Source organism: Hylobates moloch, unplaced genomic scaffold (genome assembly GCF_009828535.3).
Source record: "Hylobates moloch isolate HMO894 unplaced genomic scaffold, HMol_V3 SCAFFOLD_21, whole genome shotgun sequence".
Taxonomy (NCBI): Eukaryota; Metazoa; Chordata; class Mammalia; order Primates; family Hylobatidae; genus Hylobates; species Hylobates moloch.
Window position 1 is genome coordinate 48501104 of NW_026652296.1, and position 18530 is coordinate 48519633.

An 18530-nucleotide genomic window follows, 5' to 3' on the forward strand; every position below is an offset into this window, starting at 1 on the left:
CAGGAATAATTACATCTTAAAAGAGACAGAAATAATTTAACCCCAAAGCATATATCATTACTTATGAAATCCTAGTGGAAGATCTGACTTGAAATAGGAACTCCTGTTTTGATGCTCAACAACATAGATTAATTTTGTCTGCTTGTGTGTTTTATATGAATGAATTCACAGAGAGGGTATATATACTTGGTTGTGGCTTCTTTTGTTCAACATGATGTTTGAGAGCATCATTTATTTTGTGGCAGGTAGCAATGATTGACTTATTCTCCTTGCTGCATAGTATCCCATAGCATGGAAATGCACAATGTATCTATCCAACCTTCTGTTTTTAAGCATTTGGACCCTTTCAACTTTGGAGATAGGAATAGTGCTTCTGTGAATATTATAGTATGTATGTGTTTTGATGCTCTAGTTACGTAGTGTTCTTGAGTATCTACCTGAATTGGAATTGCTTAGTCATAGGGTTTATATACATATGTTTTAGTAGATGCCACCTAAGGTTTTTTGATCTTTTGTGTAGTGTGTTTTGTATTTTTTAGAAGTTTGGGCAGGGCACAGTGGCTCATGCCTATACTCTCAGCATTTGGGAGCCCAAGGTGGGAGGATTGCTCATGCCTTGGAGTTCAAGACCAGCCTGGGCAACATAGGGAGACCCCTGTCTCATATATATATATATATATATAAATTATAAAATTATAAAATAAATTATAAAATAAATATATATAAATTATAAATATATAATTATATTATAAAATATATATTTATATAAAATTTATATATAAATTTTATATAAATTATATATATAAATTTTATATAATTATTTATAATATATATTTTTATATATATATTTTTATTCCTATTACAATCTAGAGTATTCAAGGTCTCTGCCAAAAGCCTTTCTTTTCTTGTTTTCTTTCTATCCAGGTACATAACATCTCCATCGCCTCTGTGCAAGCATATTTAAAATATTTTAATAATACATTTACTGAGATAGGTTCATTTTCTGTTTGCATATCCTATGATTTGCAATATAAATCTGAGGATTTCTCAGGCAAACAAAAACAGATGCTTGCTGCCATTTGGAAGGCAAGGACTGACATGATAAGACAGGAATACAAGTGAGGCAATAACTGGCTGCTGTGTCAATATATTCCACGTTTTCTCTCAGGTCTCTGTCCCTAGAATCTAGATCCTAGAAGCCTGGTTCTTACAGCCTTAATACATAGAACTGGACATGTGTTGCTCATTTATGCATATGAAATTTCTGCTCCCATTTCCGAAGGTCCATCAACCCCCCTCCTCTACCATCCCCTTATTAGGCATGTCCAGATATCTACAGACTCATGGCAGTTTTATTCCTATTACAATCTAGAGTATTCAAGGTCTCTGCCGAAAGCCTTTCTTTTCTTGTTTTCTTTCTATCCAGGTACATAACATCTCCATCGCCTCTGTGCAAGCATATTTAAAATATTTTAATAATACATTTACTGAGATAGGTTCATTTTCCGTTTGCGTATCCTATGATTTGCAATCAAGTAGAATAATTAGATTGTCGCACAGCCCTTTAAACTGCAGTAAGAGTTTCCTGGAGGTGGAAAATCTGTATGGAGATAAAGTAGAAATTGAATTTCTTTTTATTGCTCTTCCATTTTCAATTTATAGTCCAAGGTGATTTTTTATTTAAAAAAATTCTTAGATTCACAGAAGAGAATAGGATCCGTGTGAATAAGAGGAAGCCTACTTATTTATCAGATTTTGTGTCAATAACCCACACCGCAAAAAAAGAAAAAAAATAAGGCTGCAAATGGTCCCTTTGACAAAGAACGCTATGGGATATTTTTGCAAAAGATGGAAAAGTCGAACTTATTCAGAAAATAACAAATATTTGGCCACCCACTGAGACTTAGGTGTATCTCTTCCAATCACAATAATTCTTAGAGGAATACAGTCAGTGCCAAATCACTTTCATTTTCATTTAAAAACAGCTAAGGTCTTAAAAACAAACACTCCAAAACCCCCCAAAATGTCTAAAGTAACTTTAAAAATACTATTGGCTTGTTAGCTAATTTAAAAAATGTATTTGGAAATGACATAAGGCTCAAAGATTTTAAAAAAAGGAAAAGAACTTTGTGAAAATACCACATGGTTAACATATGTGATGAGAGAGTTTAACCTGGAAGTATTATATTCCTACATGCAGAAACTGGAAAAAAATTCCAGTTAATACTAGACACACACGGGTGATATATTTGTGTGCACATATGATGATAAGTCTGTCTTGTCTTAGAAGGATGTTATCAAATGAATCTATATAACATAATATGTGTATATACACATACACACATGTATTTTTATTGCTATTCTCTTCTAAGAATCTAAGAACTCTTTTTTATAATTTAAAAATCACCTCAGAATATGAATTGAAAATTGAAGAGCAATAAAAGGAAATATAATTTCGACCTTACCTCCATACAGATTTCCCATCTCCAGGAAACCCTTAATACTGTTTAAAGTGCTGTGCAACAATCTAATACATCCCACACACACACACACACACACACAGAGTTGGTTTTCATTATTCACGATAGTTATGTTCTACAAAGTCACCATGGACACTGAATTAGCTAATACTGAACTATTGCTCCTAGAGGAAATGCAGGGTTAAGTTCCCGAGAGCCTCTGATCACAATGCTTTCATCGATCATTGATTGGTCTTTTATGTTATATAGATTCATTTGGTAACATCCTTCTAAGACAAGACAGACTTATCATCATCGAAAATCTACTCTTCCACATAGCACTTAGTAACTATTTAAACAAATTTTTTTGCAGCCTCTTGACCTGCAGAAACTGCATATTTAAAATTTTTCATGCAATACTACTTTTTGAAGCATGTAAGCCAGCCAGCAATAGCTGAGAAGAATTTGAAATTTTCCCGGCCCGGAGTAACATGACCATAAATTTCTTTGGTTTCCAGCCTCATGACAATACTGTCCATTATGCATTTTTATCACACATAATCTTCTAGATTCACAAATTAGCTGCTTTTTCATCTTTTCCATAACTTTGTCATACACTGCAGATGTTACTTTAGCATTTGCTGAAGCAGCAAGTTTCTCGTTTTTTCTTAAATGTACGATATTGTTGATTTATTAACATTGAACACAGTCAATAGCACTATACATCATGCCTGAACTAAACTTATCTCGTACACGTATGTTTTCCATAAGGCACATTCAGTCTTCTTGCATGTAGAAACACTTCTTGCAGTTAGACAGCACTTCAGCACTATGCTTGGGGTCCTTTTAAACAGCATCATCACCAACTAAAAGCACAACGACGTGAAAAACCTGGCATTAAGTAGATTGCCAAAGAAACTCTTGTTTGCAGGATTAGAGCTGAGATAAGAAAGCATGAAGTTACCTTATTTGGCTGGAGTTGGAAACATGCATGTCTGGTAACTCAAATTTTTCATCACTCTTTGCATGTCCATGAATGACTGTGAAAGTTCCATGAACATTGATTTGGGGCTTACTAATGAGTCTTAGTGAGTAGATGTACTAGCACATACTGAATCCACAAATAATGAGGATCAAGCATATATTATTGCTACTTGATGCATAGTTCATAGGATATGGGTAATTAGAACAAAATTTTTGTTAGTATTTTTAATGCTTTTGAAGAGAAAATTCTTGAAATAGTGGGGATTTTGTGTGTGTGTGTGTGAGTGGCTTCCCTTACTGATTATCTCCAAGTTGGCATTCCCTTATCTCCCTTGGCTTTTAGAATAAACTTTTGTTCTAATCCTTAAGTGCTATATCCTAGGTAATATCTTGGAAACCTGTCAAACAATCTTGGTTCTGAATTCTGATTCTGGCATGTATTTAGCTATGGTTCTGAATTCTGTTTCTGGCATATGTTTAGTTATGTGACCACTGGCAAACTACTTAACCTCAAGAAATTTTATTTCCTTATAGCCAAATGTATATAATAATAATACTTCTTTCCTAGTACCACAATGAGTTAAAAAATAAATTTAAAATGCTTTGCATATTGTTAATTAGATGAGAATTCTTTCTCTGTATCTTCATGTGAATGTGTTTGATTAGAGAGGCATATAAAGTAGTGGGTAAAAGAACAGATTTGGGAGTCATTTGCTTTGTTCAAATCCCAGCTCCACTGGTTACCCACAGTCAAATTGTGGGAACAAGGGGTGAGATGAAGATCTCTTCTATCTTGGGTCCTGGAGTGGCCATGTGGAGTAGAATTCCAACTGACTCATTTTATAACATGAGTGTGAAATGAATCCATATTGTGCACTGAAAATACTCTAAAGCTGAAATGTGCAATGGGAGATTTGTATCATAGAATAGATTCAGAAATTCAGGGATTAATTTGTTTCTGTAGTTTAACCAGGCATTGTCTGACAAGTACTTACAGGCCCATGGGTCTGTGGCCTTCACTGGAGGCAAACAGTTAGGATAGTTATATAGGATAACTGTATATATAGTTATGTAAGATGGTGAACTTGTAAGAGCTTAAAAAAGAATATGCTATTTCAAGAGACCAAGGTGTGATTGCTGCATGTGTGCATATATATTTGGGGAAGGGGTAAGGTTTATGCTGAACAGGGGTGCCTTAAGAAGGGGCAGACTCAAAGAAATTAGAGGAAGACTTTCAATCCTTAGTAAAATCTAGCCATGTGAATAGGAGACATGGAAATGGTGGGCTGATAGAAGAACATTCTAGGCAGGGGAGACTGCACGTGAAAATGTACAGAAGCATAAGAAAGCAGGTACTGGCAAGGGCTAGAGCAGTATGGGGACAGTATCTCATACTAGGGAGTCACTGAAGATTTTGGAATAGAGAAATGACAGTAGCAAAACTAGGCTCTAGAAAGATTAGTCGATCATCAACACTGATCTGTGATTGGAACAGATGGATAATATAAGCAAGAAGAGCAGTTGAAGGCTATCTTCTCATACTATCTACTTGCAGAGTTAAAGCATCTATTCCAGGGCAAGGGGAGAGATGGCTTTCAGAGTCACTGAAAAAAGGAGGCATTATATTTGTTGAGTGTATCTATCAGCAAAGCTATAATAATGCTGTGTAACAACAATAATGAAAACAATAAATGATCAGAAATACAGTAGCATATAGCCACACTTTTTTTTTCACTCATGAGACTTCCAGTTAGTTGGAGTTTGGCTGATCCTGGTTGGATTCAGTAGGATTTGTCTCTAGGCTACCAGTTAAGTTCATGTTTGTTTTACCTGTCTCATTCCAAGCCTAGGCTGGAGGAACTGTGGATATCCAGGATATTTTTTTTTCATAACAGTGGCACAAGTGCAAAAGGACAAACCAAACTTCACAAGCACATTTTAAGCCTTTGTTCACATTAAGACTATTCACATCCTATTGGACAAAGTAATTCACATGGATAAGCCCAAAGTTAAAAGGTGGGGAGGTGCCCTCGGCCCAACATGAGGCCACAGAGGGGTGACGCGTTGAAATCAATTGTTGAATCTGTCCCAGTGGATACAGGAAAAGGAGAGATCAAACTCACCCCAAAATTTTGGACCTGATTGAGTGGAAGACTGTCTGTCTTCTGTTTAATTAGTTGCTAGAGCAATATGCTATTATAGATCAGGTATCTGAGTCTTTCTTCAGCTGGGAAATAGATCCAAACTTATTTTCCTCCAGTGAAAGAAGGCTCATGGACTTCAGGAAATACCTTTAGGCTTCAAGACTTTTCATTCTTTATTTAACTGCTTCATTTTGAAGACTTTCATTGTCTGAGACCCTTTGGCGTTAGGAGGGTTTCTCATAACTTAGGAGTTATGAGGCTTTTGGCAAGTTACTTTAACTTCAGTGTCCCTTAGTGTCTTGACCTGTAAAATGTACATAATAATTCTACCTGCTTTATACTAAACAAGGTAATACAGGTAAAGCTCTTAGAGCATTTCTGAACTCTAAGTAAGTACTCCATATGTATTGTCACTATTAACTCATTTAATCCTTATGGCAACTCTATTATGTAGGCATTTTAAAAATAATTATCATCTTAAAGAATCCAAGTCAGAGTAAGTAGCTTTTCCAGGATTACCTACCTAGTGAGGTAAGTCTAAATCCAACTTGACCACCATCTCCACACCCAGTTCCATCGTAGAGAATAATTGTTTTTATTATTCAATGGAACTAATTCGACCATTTTATGTGTATTTACCTTTACATTTGTAAAAGTATAATATTCTTTTGTATATATGTGCAGATTTCCTTTTAAAACATGCTATATTATATTCATATATTCCATTACGATGCATTCATTCAACTCGACACTCTATTTTAGAAGTCTTCTGGTGTTACTAAAATAAATCTATCTTATATAAAGTTTCACAAATAATTTAATGGCCTAAATATACTCTTACATTATTCAGCCCTTCCACTCTTGGTAAACACATATCGGTATTGGCTACCCTAGTACAAGCCCCCTGGTGTGATAGATGTATGTTTCTCTGGGTAAGATATTGAGAAGTACACTTGCTGGGCCATAAATGTACACAGTTACAATTTTAGGGAATATTAACAAGATTCTCTTCAGTGTGGCTCTGTGAGTTCACTCTCCCATGGGCAATGAAGGGGGTTTGTTTCTCTGGCATTAAGAAAACATCCAGTCTTGAGTAGAAGGGAAAGGTATGGGGAGAGAGGAAAGACTCCAGGAACCACACACAGGAGGCTCCAAGCCAGTGTCTGCTTCTCCTAAGCTTTCATTGCATCTACAGGATTCAGTTTGGTTTCTGATTCCCAACTACTTCTGGGGTATAAAACAAAACAAAGGAGATTCTTCTCTTTTATAATCGATAGAATATAATTTCCTATTTGCCTGTACTCAGGAAGCTTCTAAAATTTCACTTTTTATTATTATTTTTTTTTTGAGACGGAGTCTCGCTCGGTCGCCCACGCTGGAGTGCAGGGGCGCAATCTCGGCTCACTGCACGCTCCGCCTCCCGGGTTCACGCCATTCTCCTACCTCGGCCTCCCGAGTAGCTGGGACTACAGACGCCCACCACCATGCCCGACTAATTTTTTGTATTTGTAGTAGAGACGGGGTTTCACCGTGTTAGCCAGGATGGTCTCGATCTCCTGACCTCGTGATCCGCCCGCCTTGGCCTCCCAAATTGCTGGGATTACAGGCGTGAGACATCGCGCGTCTTTATTAAGGAGTAGATTGGGGTCTTTTGTTTTGAGTAGAGAGAACAATATTCTTTCTATTACCCAAGTAAGCCTAGTAAGCCCAGCTGGCATTATTAGAAAACCCTTCTTAGTAGCCACTCACCTCCTGATGCCCACATTATATTTAGAGTTGCAATTCAGCACTATAAATTTCTGCTCACTAGAGAAGTCTGGGTATCTTCAGAACGTAAAAAGCTGTGGGAAAAAAGAGTCTTTCCAGATGGTCAAAAGAGCAAACAGAATCTATCATGAGGTATTTCCCTCCTAGCAATTGATAGTAGTCTTTGTAACTGTCTACAATAGTTAGCAGAAAATTAGGAGAATGCTGTTCTTCTGACAATTTATAAAGTTCAGTCTTTGGAAACCAGACAGAAAAGCTTGGTTCTAACCTAGTAACCAAAGCTATATAATTAATTAGTTCTTGCAGGTTTCAGGCGGAAAATGGCGTTGCTGTGTTACAGTAATAATCCTGGTTGTCGTTGACTTATCAGCAAACTGCAGCTCCTCTCCCGGGGGAAGAAGCCCTGTAATTTAACAAATCACTGTATTTTGGGTTTTGACATTGCACACGCTTTTCAATTTCCATCTGTTCCTCTGGTTCATTAGTATTTTATTGTTGCTACCGTCAGAAACATTTTAATAGTTTTTCTCCCTCTAAAATAACACACCATCAACTATTTTCCGTCATCCCTTTGGACACCCAAAAATGTCATGTCCATTCCAATTTTAAATAGCTTTTAGGAAGTATTATTTTGGACATTTTCCCAAAAGTTCAAGATGGCTGCCTTTGGCTATGCACCAGAATAATTGCTTTGTGTATGAAAACAAATATTCAAAACCTACTTCAAACACAGATTTTTAAAATATAAAATAGAGCAATGTCCTCTTATATTCTTAATATGTCTCTTTATTAGATCAAAACATGATTAAGAAAGTCATAAATACATATACACACAATTCTGATATATATACCACACACTCCTCACAGTACACACACACAGTGGACATACACACACCATATGTGTAAACTCTCCCACACTCTATATATATACACACATTCCATAGTCCTACAAACACAAACACATACATGTATCACACACATATATACTACACATATATTAATAAACACAAACACATACATACTACATATATACACACAATCTTAAACAGGCACACCAAAATTACACACATCCCATCCTGCCCCAAACACAGCATACACACACACACACACACAGACACACACACACCATGCATGCACATAAACATATGATCCACATATATACAAACTGCAAACACACACACACAGCGATGACTAGTCTGTGGTGGCACGATAAATAAAAATATTAATCTGTCAAGAATGATGGTGAAAAAATTTATACGTAAAAACAAGTAAAAGCATACACTGTAAAATACGTACTGGGAAGTATTTTAGAATGAATCTTCAGATTGTTGCAGGTATTTTAGTAACTTTCCAGAAAGTCAGATTTTTGGGGCCAAGTGAATAGTTTTGGTTTCTTGATCATGTCCTGTCTGTGAAAACTAAGACCCATTCCTCCTGAGTGGAAATGAAAGGTCAAAGCCAAAGATTCAATAATGGAATCAGGGCATCTGACCCACACACACATACACACATCAATAGCCATGGACAGATGGTGAAGAGCAGCACTGACTGCAGAATGTACTAGGAATATACCATGTGTGATGAAAAGAAAGAGGTTTATCTGAGGATGTGGTTGTTCATCACTGGGAAGGATGAGGTAGTCCAGCTTGGAAATCCAACCCTCCCTCCAGAATAAATAGGCCTATCAGTCTTGGGCTCCTTTGTTTTGCAGTATTTATTTCTAGCTTCCTGAAAACTGAAGACTTGAGGGGCCCAGTGCTGCCTGGAGTACTGCTCAGTGGGAGGCTGGGAGCCTTCACTCCTGGGAGTGGTCAGTGGTTCCCTCAGGAAGATAGAGACCAGCCCAGTGCCCATGAAAGCTCAAAGACATGTCAACACACTAAAGGCCTCTCTCAGCAGAAGGACAGGCCTCGCGTCAGGATCCACAGCACATACTCTCATGTCCGGTTAGGAAACTGTCCTTTTCCCAGTGTCACCTTCAGAAAATGTTCTGAACACACTGCAGATGGCTGTCAGAACTGTGTGAAGCTTAAATGCAGAGGAGGCCTGAACTTAGAGTGACATCTGACTTCACAAGTTTAAGGAGTCTAAAGAGCTCTGATGGGAAATTGATTCACAGAAAATGCTATGAACCCTATCAGACTTCTTAAAAATTTTATTATTATTATTATACTTTAAGTTTTAGGGTACATGTGCACAATGTGCAGGTTTGTTACATATGTATACATGTGCCATGTTGATGTGCTGCACCCATTAACTCATCATTTAGCATTAGGTATATCTCCTAATGCTGTCCCTCCCCCCTCCCCCCACCCCACAATAGTCCCCAGAGTAAGATGTTCCCCTTCCCGTGTCCATGTATTCTCATTGTTCAATTCCCACCTATGAGTGAGAACATGTGGTGTTTGGTATTTTTGTCCTTGCGATAGTTTACCGAGAATGATGTTTTCCAGTTTCATCCATGTCCCTAGAAAGGACATGAACTCATCATTTTTTATGGCTGCATAGTATTCCATGGTATATATGTGCCACATTTTCTTAATCCAGTCTATCGTTGTTGGACATCTGGCTTGGTTCCAACTCTTTGCTATTGTGAATAGTGCCGCAATAAACATATGTGTGCATGTGTCTTTATAGCAGCATGATTTATAGTCCTTTGGGTATATACCCAGTAATGGTATGGCTGAGCCAAATGGTATTTCTAGTTCTAGATCCCTGAGGAATCTCCACACTGACTTCCACAATGGTTGAACTAGTTTACAGTCCCACCAACAGTGTAAAAGTGTTCCTATTTCTCCACATCCTCTCCAGCACCTGTTGTTTCCTGATTTTTTTAATGATGGCCATTCTAACTGGTGTGAGATGGTAGCTCATTGTGGTTTTGATTTGCATTTCTCTGATGGCCAGTGATGATGAGCATTTTTTCATGTGTTTTGACTGCATAAATGTCTTCTTAAATAACTTTTTTGCACAGCTTTGTCCCTGTCTCTCCTTTTTTCTTTCCATTTCTTCCCAACCTGCTTGCTCTTTTTTCCTTCCTCCCTCCCTTCCTTCCTTCCTTCCTTTTTCCTCTATCTTCCTTTTTTCCTTCCTTCTTTTTTCTTTCTTTTTTTCCTTCTGTAGTCTTTACTATTTTTATTGAGACTAAAGAATGTTATTGCATTATGTTCCAAGAGAAAGGGCAGCCCTCTACTTAAATATAATCTACATCAACTGAATGTCCAGTTGTTTAAAGCAGGATTGTTTCAAAATTTGTTATAAAATCTGTGTAATCAATGAACAGGCATTGAGTATTGACTTTTAACCAGTTCTCCTAACTCTTTCTCAATAGAGAACTGTCTTTAACCAATAACTATTCTATTATTGTTTAGAGACTCTTATGGCCAGCTGAAGTCAGTTTAGATGCAAGTATTTAGGCTATAGAATCTTATTTTCTTCACCTGAAGGGTGATTAAAATATAAGATTTATTCCTCATCCACCATTGTAATTCTCCCACAATTGCTGTCAAACTTCTTAAAACTCTCCCTGGATGTCATCCCCCTCTTTAGCAAGTTCACACTCACAGATGCCCTTTGCAAGCTAGCTTCAATTCATCATTGGTTTACATCCCAAACTCTAAGATTTGGTCACATGTCTCCAAATCTTAGCCCTTGCTTTCCTTTGGGCTCCCTGTTCTGGAATCCATAGCAGGCAGCTTGTGCATTCACTTGGTCTTGCACAATAATTAGAGGTCTAGTGTCTCTCTCTTGTGAGGACTGGCACTATTCATCTTGGAGCAACCCAATCACAAAGTGAGATTGCAACAAATTCTGCTAGAAATACAAACATCAAAGACAACAGAGTACTAGTCATCTGCTGTTCTTGCCTGCCTAACCCCTATTCCCTCTCTTTCAAGTAAGAGCATCTGCCTTTTCCTCTGGAAATTATATTTTTTTAAAAAATTCACAGGTAATTGGACACTGACCTTATCCCATTGACGAAGAGATGTACATGTGACCAGACCTGCCCAATCAGATACATAGTGATTGCTCCAGGGATGAATACTTGGCTTAATCTGGCTTATTAAAGTGAACCTCAGATGTTTTTGCTGAAATTGTTGGAAAAGAAGTTTGTTCCTTTGCTATTGTAGTAAAGCTATTGGCCACGTTAAGGGGTACCTGTTAACAGAGTTTGCTTTTATAAGATGCTTATGTTAAGAGAAGAGCCAAGAGCCAAAGACCAAATTCCAAATGACAAATTTGGTTTCAATCATGCCTGAAGTTACATGCCCATGACCATTTTGTCGTATAGCCCAATGTATTCCTAGTTTTCCTTTGACCTGTTTAATTTTTCTCTGTTATTCTTTCTGTCTTCATTCTTTCATTTATTTTTGTTCTTTACATCTGGAAGATTTCTGGCAGATATAGTTATTTAGAGAAATAATAGAAATAAGCAGATATATGTCCCCTAAGGAGAAAAGATCAAGTAGAAAAAGTTTGTTTTCTGCAACTTCCAACATCATGTTTCTGAAGTTGTTTTCCTGTATTCCAATGATCCCATGTAACTTAGAACACTGCTTCTTCAACTTGAATATACACACACATCCCCTGGGCATCCTGTTAAAATGAAGATTTTGATCCAAGAGATTTGGGGTGCACCTGACATCCTGCATTTCTAATAAACTGTGAGGGATGGTGATGGTGCTGCCAATAAATGACATTTTGTGTGGCAGAGTCCAAGGTGCCTCATTGTCAAGGGTCATCATTAGCACCCAGGTTCTCCTGTCCAGCTTCAGTTACCTCTTAGCATGTCACTGTTGGCTTAAAGTGGTGATGGGTGACTATGCCACTCTTCCCAGATAACATCCTTACTTTTAAGCTGATTTTCTGAAGAAAAATAAATGGAGCAAAAAGCAGGATTATACACGGGAGGACAAGTGAGCAGTTTGCGAAGGCAGTGCAAGGGCAAGTGGAATGACTTGTTTAAAATGCTACAGATACACAGAAACATTTTAAAATCCTGTCTTCCCCCATTCCTGAATCACAGATTTGTCGTATTGGAAGCATTTACTGCAACATAGCCTGTCTCTGCTGGGACTCGGCAGAATTATGGCACATGCTTTCTTCTGGGACCCATCCGGCTGCCCAACAGAACAACTATTCCACCTGGGCTGTGATCTAATTTATTTCCTTTCGTCAGTGCCAGATTCCTGGGTGCTGGCACTAGGAAGTGAAGCAGCACCATTGCTCGCCCATATCTAAAGTTGGCCGCTTACTGACAATGCCGGGTGGCTCCGGATAATCTTTGCATGTTATCCTGCCTGATGATACGGTGAGTTGATTTCACTGTAACAGAAACATATGCCTTGTGAGTTAGTTATGTTTGGGGATTATTAATAACCACATAGAAGTATTTAAGCAGGCATGAGCATCTCGTCTTCCTGTAAACATGTCACTTCAAATCCAGATTCTGCTCCCACATATTCATAAACTCCTCTCATAGAAATCACTTCACTTGTTGAGACTGGGCATGTCTCCCAATTTCTAGCACATCCTCTCTGAGTTTCTATGGTTTTCTTTCTCCAAATTAAGAGTCAGTGAAGCAGAGATAGCATCACTTGGTCCCAAGAGCATCTCTTATCAGCAGAGGTAAACGTGGGGCACAGAATCCTCCTTGAACCCCTTCTCAAGTATCTTTAGTAACTGAACAGTACAAGATAAGGAAGGAAGCTTGTTATTTGTGTTTTCAGAAACAAATGTGACTTCAGATTTCAGGAGCATTGGATTCAGTGTCCCATAACTTGAGAAACACACCGTTGGTTAGTTCTTACCTGCCAAAAAAAGAATGTGATGGCAAGGGTATCAGAGCTAGGGGAAGCAAGAGGAGAGAATAATTAGAAAAATCTGTTAGACTCAAGTTTGTTTTTCTGTATCAGTATTGGGAGAGAGAGAGAGCTTGAACTTAGTCTTTGGAATAAAATGTGATATTCAAAATACTATTTGGCAAAGAAGAACCCTGTATTGAAGTCACCGTGAAAGCAGAATGAGCAGCTTTATGGAATGAATAAAGCTGGCTTTGAGTCAAGAAATACTTGTTCCTGTCTCAGCAGGCTTTTTGGAGGCTTCTTCTGCTAGCTGATGGGTGGATGCTCACAGAATGCAAACTGATTCTTTTATTAGATTAAGAAAAATCCAATCAGTAAATGAGATATTTTGTAAAACAACTACACACGTCTCATCTTCTACACAACTGTAAGTTATATTTGGTGAATTGGTGTTCCTATCAATTAAATATGCCTCATAAGAAGACAGAAGAGACACACAGCGGTGCCAAGGAGTGGGGGAGAGAAAATGGCCTTTTCTCCAAATGACTTTGGCTTCATTCCAGAGCCAGCACCCTTAATTTAGCCCCGTGTGAGTGGAAAAACACTTTATCAGTCTGTAGATATTTATTGTGAGGTTTCTTTTCTTATACCTAAATAGATGTGTTGTTGGCAAAGCGTCCAGACTTAGATCAAATAGATTGTGATGATCATGGGGGAACCAAGTCTTATTTTCTTCAGAGTTTTGAGATTACCCAAGGGGGCTTTGCTTCTGACAGCCAAATAGCTCTATAGACATTATTAGAGGAGCGGAAGGTACATTTGTGAGAAATGTCAAAGTGATAACTGAGGAGAGGGGAATAGAATGCATTATTTATTGTGCTGGGGACTTTCCCATCAGTACATGCACCATTACTGTCATGAGAAGACGCCAAGATTTTGCAGAGACTTTATTATTTATCAATAAATTAAAAGGGAAGCCTGCTGTTTATACCTTTCATGAGAACATGGCTGTGAGCGGGCACTGAGTGCTGCTACCAAGGAAAATGTCACCGCTCTAGACAGAGAATGGGCCTTTTGTGGCAGGACCAGGCCCCACAGGGGTGCATATACCTTTTAGGTCCTTATTCGTGGCCAGGTCTGTACCTGGTTAGATTTTTACTCAGGTCCAGGGAAGTGGCTGTCCCCCATTACTGGAAGTAGTCAGTTGGTGTCAGTGGTCACCGAAACTAGAAGCCCTGGCATCTACTCCCAGCTGGACTGGGCAAGTAACTCTAACTCTCTGGGCAAGTAACTAAAAGTCTCTGTTTTTCTGGGCTCAGGTTCCTCAACCATAACATGAGAGTTTGGGACTAGAGTAGCAGCCCTAAGGCGTTATGTGCTATGACACTCTATGATTCTCTTACATCCCTTATCTAGACTTTTGGGAAGTCGTGTCAATAATCACCATAGAGCCAGATTCTGTTCGCCATCTCCACTGCCACCCCCGGCACAGTCTTCTCATTTCTCACTTGGATCCCCACAACAGCCTCTGAACTGAACTCACTGCTTCATCCTCTGCCCTTCACAGTCTGTTCTCAACCCAGCAGACAGTGAGCTCTTGAAAATCCTGCCATGTCATCCCCCCAGTAGCTCTCCTTTTCTCCCTGTCCATGTAGAGTCCCATAGAGCCTGAGAACTGACTCAGGCTTATCTCTCTAATCTCAGCTCCTACCTTCTTCCAGGTGATTATTTCCATAGAGCCACATAGCCACATCCTTCCCTACTCCTCGATTCATCTCCAGGCCTCAGGTGATCCCTTGGCTGGAATGCCCCTCCTGTCCTCTTTCCCGAACTCCCCTCCCCCAGTTACCTGCATGGCTGACTCTCTCACCTCTTTCAAATTTCAACTTAAACGTCTCCTCCTGTCCTCGATGAGGTCCTCTGTGGCCATTACACCTAATACATTGAACAAAGGGCACTTTCCAGTCCCCTTATTCTGCTTCTTATTTCCCCAAACACTGAGTGTCTAGCATTTCATAAACACGTATTAATTACAGATTTGATTCTTGTTTCCTCTACTAGAATGTAGGCTCCATGTGGGCAATGACTTTTGCCTATTTTTTATTTTATTTTATTTTTATTATTGTGTCACCGGTACCTAAAGACTTCCTGGTGCGTAGAGGTGCCTAATAAAACCTTGCTTTGCAGGGACATGGATGAAGCTGGAAGCCATCATCCTCAGCAAACCAACACACTAACAGAAAACCAAATACCGCACGTTCTCACCCATAAGTGGGAGTTGAACATTGAGAACACGTGGACACAGAGAACAACGCACGCCGGGCCCTGTTGCTGGGCGGTGGAGGGTGAAGGGAGGGAACTTAGAGGATGGGTTAATAAGTGCAGCAAACCACCACGGCATGTGTATACCTATGTAACAAACCTGCACGTTCTGCACATGTATCTCCCCCCAACCTTTCTTTTTAAGAGTAAAAAAAGAAAACAAAATAAAAAGATAAAAAAATAACAGCTTGTTGAATGAATGAGCTAATCCTTGAAACTCTTAACTTATTACTCGTCATGCCCTAGAAGCAAGCGATGCTGATAACCAGCAGCAGTGAAGGTCAGGGAAGAGAGAATGCCCTGCTAGGGGAGGGAAGGCCAACAGCATTTTTGCACCCGGAAGACTTTGTAATTATTCCTAAGCCGATAGGTGTACTAATTTGTATCTGCTCCCTGTGCTTTGTCATGCATGCTGTCAGAGTCCTTCCTGTGGGCCCTGGCGTTTACAGTTTCTCCTGTTGCAGCACCTGTGTCTCTGCTCATAGAAGCCTGCGTGGGTCTGTGAGAAGGCATCATCCACAGTGCCAGGGGGTTAATGCCCCTAGAAATATCCTCCAGTGAGGAGGAGTGCGAGGTGGTTGCTAAACATCTCAGCTTCCTTGCCCCTTAGGTGGGACCATTTTTACGTATGCTAACCTGTGTCCTAAAGGCAGTAGGATAGAGCCCTTGTTGCCCAGGTGGTGACACATTCATGACCATATGCTGGTTTGACATCTATCCCTTCCCTGTCTCACTTCCCCACTCCCCTTCTCTACCAGGATTTTCTATGGTCACCTCATGAATAAATTACATTCTTGTCTCATGGACTGCTTCTGACTGAACTCAAACTTTCATAATCATGTAATAAAGACCCTCCTCATCCCTCATGCATTGTTCAGGGCCTCTGCCTATCAGGCAGATCACATTCCCCCTGCAATTTAAGCCTTGGTTGGGAATGTGGATTCCTTCATACTCCCATGACCCAGGATTCCAGTTTGTGAGAAGCTGTGCCATGTGCAATGGTTAACATTCCAGATTGGAGCCTGACACGGGAGCCAGACTGCTTCAGATGGATTCAAGCCCGGACTGTTTCTCGTCAGCTGTGTGACCTTGGGCATGTTACTTAACCTTTCTGTTCCCTGTTTTTTTAATCTGCAAAACAAGTCTGACAATAGTACTGTACCCTGGGATTAAATAGATTCACATTTGCAAGAAGTCTAACCAGTACCTGTCCTAAAGTAGGTGCTACATCATTTAAAATAATTAAATGCCCCATCTTGCCAACAAAAACAAAAACACTGAAGATCAGAGAAGTTAAATTCACCGACTGAGGTCATACAACTAAGACACTCTAGAACGCAAAAGCAGCTCTTTGGAACCCAAGTAGAGTGTGATTTTTGTTACATTTCACCCAAGAAAACTGAATCCATGTGTCCATGTGTTCTTAAAACATATTCCTTAATAAAGAGTGAAAGGTTTTTTTTGTATAATTACTACCAACTAATTAGTGAAAAGCCATAAGCAATCAAATATGTGATAGAAGCTAATTTGAAACAATATTAGCTTTATATATTTGGATCGCTTCATACTCTTATATATAGAAGAACTTCTTGTGGGTAAATATTTCATTTGGATAATAAACCAATCTCTCTCTCCTTCCAGTACTGCAATATTCAAATATAAGACAAGTTTTGTGTACAGGAAAGCAGTGCCCTTTGCTCATTTTCTATGAAGCAGTGTAGGAAAGGATTTAGGTTAAATTTTGCTGGAAGGAATTTCATTCAGATGTAGGGCAGAAATTTCATTTTATTTTTATCTTCCACTGCATTGATGTAAAATTGGCAAAAATTGTATATATATTTAAGGTGTAAATGTGATGATGTTATATATATATTATATATATGTATATAATGAAATGATAACCACAGTGAATTAGCTCATCCATCATCTCACATCGTTACTATTATATGTGTGTGTGTGTGTGTGTGTGTGTGTGTGTGTGTGTGTGTGGTGGGGGGCTTGTGGACACTTGAGGTCTACTCATTTAGCAAATTTTAAGTAAATGATACAGTATTGTTGAATTATAGTCACCCTGCTGTGCATTAGATTCCCCAGAACTTACTCATATTATGACTAACTGGAAGTTTGTACCCTTTGATCAACATCTCCCCATTTCCCCCACTCCCCTAGCTGCTGGCAACCACCCTTTGGCGCTCTGCTTCTATGAGTTTGACTTTCTGAGCTCTGTTGAGTTTCATATGTAAGTGAGCTCATGCAATATTGGTCTTTCTGTGTCTGGCTTATTTCACGTAGCATAATGTCCTCCAGGTTTATCCATGTTAACAAAAATGGTAGGATTTTCTTCCTTATTATGGCTAGATAATAATTTTCTTTATCCATATTTTCCCATTGGTGGGCACTTAGGTTGTTTCCGTATCTTGGCTATTGTGAAAAATGCTGCAGTAAATATGGAATGCAAATATTTTTTTGAGATGTTGCTTTCACATCCTTTGGATGTATAACTAGAAGGGAGATTGCTGGATCATGTGGTAGTTTTGATTTTTTAAGGGATGTCCATACTGCTTTACATGATGGCTGTAACAATTTACATTCCCACCAGCAGTGTACAAGGGTTCCCTTTTCTCTACTCGCTTGACAATACTTGTTACCGCTCATCTTTTTGGTAATAGCCATCCCAATGTGTAAGATGATATCTCATTGTGGTTTTGATTTACATTTACCTGATGATTAATGACATTAAGTACCTTTTCATGTACGTGTTACCCATTTGTATTTCTTCTTTGGAGAAATATCTATTTAGGTTCTTTGCCCTTCTTTTGATCAGGTTACTTATTTTTTGGCTAATGAGTAGTTGGGGTTTCTTATATATTTTGGAGGTTAACTCTTTATTAGATATATGGTTTGCAAATATTTTCTCCAAGTCTGTAGGTTGCCCTTTCATTTTGTTGATTGTTTGCTTTGCTGTGCAGAAGCATTTTTTTGTTTGTTTGTTTTTGAGACAGAGTCTTGCTCTGTTGACCCGGCTGGAGTTCAGTGGCGTGATCTTGGCT